Source organism: Ruditapes philippinarum, unplaced genomic scaffold (genome assembly GCF_026571515.1).
Source record: "Ruditapes philippinarum isolate M1 unplaced genomic scaffold, ASM2657151v2 ctg4367_1_1_1_1, whole genome shotgun sequence".
NCBI classification, from domain to species: Eukaryota; Metazoa; Mollusca; class Bivalvia; order Venerida; family Veneridae; genus Ruditapes; species Ruditapes philippinarum.
This window is the reverse complement of record NW_026859066.1, coordinates 307,653-312,525: the sequence shown is the minus strand read 5'-3', so window position 1 is coordinate 312,525 and position 4,873 is coordinate 307,653.

Here is a 4,873-nt window from a genome sequence, read left to right as displayed (position 1 = left end):
AGTAAAAACATTAAAACCGTCGGAAATGAATCGGTAGCACTTACTTAGACCATTTCACGCCATTTTCAGAATCAAGATCTTTATTTTTTAAAATGTTGAACTTTACTTTTTTACTCTGACGCTTCGAATTGTGAAGTTAGCAGCCTAAAGAAAAATAAGGATAGTGCAAATATGAAAAGGAAGACGGACAAAACCCCACCAGTCAAAACCCCACAGCTTAAAATTTTATAGAGTAGAAAAACCCCACACCTAAATTTTACAGAGTGAACAAAACCCCACACCTTCAATTTTACAGAGTGGACAAAACCCCACCACCTTTAATCATTGGGCAAGATTTGATGGATTAAAATATATAAAATATACATATATCTTAATGTAACCATTTCACGCTTTTTTTTTCAATATCGTGATCTCATCTTTAAGTTGTTGAACTTTTATGGGCTTTGTTTTTCTGACGCATATAAGAAATGTGTGAAGTCGTCAGCCTAGCAACCTAAATAAAACTAAGACTAGAACAAATATGAAAACCGTCGTGGCACTTACTTATACCATTCCACGCTTTTTATCATTTTTTTTCAACATGTTGAACTCTATTTTCTTATTCTAACGCTTCGAAATTTGCAAAGTTAGCAGCCTAGCACCCTAAAGAAATCTAAGGATATTACAAAAATGAAAACTATTGGAAATAAATCAGTAGCACCTCCTTAGATCATTTCATGCCTTATTTCAATATTATTATCTTTATTTTTTAAGATGTTGAACTTTTAAGTTTTCATTTCACGCATTTTCGAAAATTTTAGCATTCTAGCAGGCTAAAGAAAACTAAGAATATTATCAACTATTATCAACACAAAAATAATATAATTTACCATGATATTAATCTATGAAGTAGTGTCACATCTATGTTTGTCAATGATTGTTGCAAATGTGCTAGTCCCCTGCTAAAATTCACTTGTTCATTAGATATAACTTTCAATTCGTCAAAAATAAGTATAAGTTTGTTATCAATCGTACTTCCAACAAATTCATTTCTACTAAACTCTTTGTTTTGCATTTTGAATGTTCTTTGTTTGACTTTCCCGCGTACCGCGAATTTCAAATTCTGTTAGAAAAAAACTGTTTTGTTTGTTTTAATTCCACTAAATTCAGTCACTAACCGAATTTTATATATATCCAAGTAGTTCAGTTTGAAATAAAGTCCTGTTTGATTTTTTTTATCTAAAAATTGTATCCATTTTCAAAACATGTATGCACTGTCCGCCATCTTTAATTTAAACATATATTTAAATATTCGATCCCAAATGCAAAACATATTAAAACAAAACGAAAAATATAAAAAAAATAACATAATGTTGGGAAAAGAAAAATGTACTTGCGCGGTCTCAATCTTACAACACTGACGACAATTAGAAATTATAAACACATACTTAACCCCTTTAGTATAATTATTTCATAGACAAAAATTAGATTAAATCACACCTTACTGTGCAATTCTCACGAAACTTACCGAACATATATCGAAGATTGATATATTGTGTGCAGTTTTCTTTATAATCAGTATGCAATTGACAGGTTAATAAAATCAAACAATAATTATGATCATACTAGTAAGATGTCATTTTAATATGTTTTTGCAACAAATAGAATATTTGCAATGATAAGCTGACATTATAATCAGCACCTATTTAATTCATTCCCTGTGAATTTCCTTCTTATGAGGGATTTTATAATTATTATAATTAATATATTTTCATTTGAGGCAATTTTAAAGAAAAAGTTATTGTCTGACATTTGACCTTTAAGTGTGACATTGAACCAGCAATGGTTCTGCGCCGCTAACTTGTTAAGAAAAAGATTTGAGCAAAGTATGAAGAAAATTTTTGAAAACAGACACAATTGTCTCATATTTGACCTTCTAAGGTGACCTTGTCTTCGGTCGACATTTCTGCAGCCTTTAAGTATAAGTATAGAGAATATTCATGTTTGTAAAAAGTCCTTCAAGAGGTATAGGGCTTTTAGAGCTGATATCATTTATGACATTTGACTTTCAAGTGTGACATTAACCTAGAGCTGTTGCAGGGGCTTTACTTTTTAGCTATGTACATCAACTATTTGAAGTGAAAACATTCGCGTTTTGATTATCCTTCAAGAAATGTAGTATTAACAAAACGGACACACTGAAGATGTAAGGCCTGACAGACGCCAAGTGATCCTAATATAGCCGCTATCTTCACAATGTTTGTGGTAGGCCTATAACAGGAGCCACCGCCGGGCAGGGGGCAACGCTCGACATTTTTACTTTTCCTTAAAGCAAACAATATTCGGTTTAAACAAATCTGTAACACCAAGGTCGAGAAGGCCTTGGATAACTCACCTGAGAAAAAGGTCTAAAGGTCACATTGGAGCCGTTTTCCACCACAGAAGCACAATTTGAAAACAAGGGACACCTTCCATATGGCCAGCTTAAACGTTATTCATCACTACAAATATTATATGGCTCACATAAGTCTTGTAAAAAACAACTGACCAAGTCCTTTCTAACAATGACCTTTCCCTATGGTCTGGAAAATATTGAGGTAAGCAAAATGTTGTGCTGAAATAATGAATGCATTCTTAACAAAAAGAAACTTGTTGAAAAATAAAAACAAAGAATAAGATTACACTACGTTTATTGCCTCCGTTTCTCATAAAATTTCCCCCATTATACAACAGTTACATAAAATATTCACAACAAAATATTTAAAATTTCACTAACAACATGAATAATCATAACATCATTATAATTTATGAAATAAATTTAAAAAAACAACTCTTTCTGAAAATTCATTACTGATAAATAGCAAAGATCTTAATTTCTATTTCATTGATCGAATTGTTAATATGTTTTAATATCACAGCTTTAATTAAAACCATGATTAATATAAACCATAAAACCAGCTGTCCAATCATTGAGTTTTTAGTGAAGAAAAATGCTTTGACAATTATTGTAATGCCCGTAATACACATTAAGCAAATAAATGCCTACTGTGACTGTCTCTCACAACCTGATTAAAATGTTCTATAACTGCCATATATAAGCATAAGAACAATGTTCAAGTGATGTACTTGTTTAACTTTCATATAGCCATTGTCTATTGATAGTTTTATTGTAAAGGTATCCGGTTGACTTGGCTCATTACTGGTGATGTTGCCTTGTCATTATTTATGCATGCCATCTAGTTTATACAGAGACACAATGAACTTATTGAAATTCATTTGCTAATATTTTGTTCACATAATACAATAAAATGACATAGGTGGTGGTTTTGGTAGTTTTTTACTCCATATCACGGCAGTAAGCCAACACTGAATTTACCAGAGTTCAGTTCAGCCACCGCTTTGTTCCTGGGCAGACTGTCAAGCAGTTTACCAGAACTTGTTGCCTTCACTTACGCAAGGAACTGATAACTTCTGTACATGCCAGAGCAGAGGTACAGTGTGAATGGTCAAAGAAAGGATTTCATGATCAATAACAATGAAAGACACCTGCACCGTAGGGGAATCGAACCCGGGTGGCCCGATTCACAGTCCAACGATGTACCTATTGAGGTAACAGGATGGCTTTAAAATGACATATAAATATATATAACCACTTATTCTCAATAACTCATCACATTACATGTGCATATATTGATGCAGTTACATAATATATGGGTGTGTATGATAATGTATATTTTATATGGTTAAGCTTAAAACATCCAATATAACATTAAGTATATGTCCCAGAAGGAATCAAAGAAAAGTGTAATTTATCTTCATCTATTCAACTGAAAATACCCAAGAATACAGGAAACCAATTGCAACAAAATAATTCATGTAGATAGATACATATTTCATCATGATTTGATTTGATATTGCAAAATTGCTTAGTTAACTTTGGAACTGTTTAGGAAATTAGATTGGTTCTTAAATGTTAGACTGAAATACAAATTTCTTATATATACTAGATCAACACTAGCCTCTGTATTTTGAGCCACTATCAACTTTTTACAATAACTGAAAAAAGTATTGAAAAACTAAAAAGGACTCTTATTTTTTGTATTAGTTATGTTACTATTTCTGGTGATACAAGGCTTGTGTAAGTTTGATTCATATCATATCAAATAGAAAATGAATCTGTTACTTTGCGTTCATAAAATTGTTGACACACACACAAGGGAGAACATGTGATAAAAAAAATCTCGCCATGACCACATAAGAAGTCAGGTGAGCTTATAAAACAAAACAATGGAATGTTTGAAAAAAAAGTCTAAATACAAACCATGTTGTACATACAATATTGCACATATGGAACACATGACTGTTTCATATTCAAAAGTAAGAAAAATGTGAAAAATTATGAAAGCATGTACTGATGAACGGATATATTTTTAAAATAAACAATAACTGACGGTAAGACAGTGTGCTCGACTATTCTCGGTGCTTGGTAGTAAAATAATAACTTGGATAAAGTAGAATTCTCAAACTTCAAAGGGGCTATAATTCTATGTTATTAAGAGTTATGGGACCTCCAATTATGCTCTCAAGTAAGTGTGTGAAGTTTCAACCTATTCCCTTCAGTAGTTTGCACACAAAGGCTTGACCAAAGTGTTACTGTGATACAATAGTTCTTGAATAGTCAAGCTGGAGTAAATATAATAGCTCATAATAGTCAAGCTTATAAAACTTTGTCTGAAATAATACATTATAAGAAGATCATGCTGGGCAATGAATATGATATGATGATGATGCCAATTCTTATCATAATTACCTATGTTAATCGCAACAAAACACTACCTTATCAATTCCATTTTCCCTTCTCTGTAAGCAGATATATTGGCTTTTATAATTTAAA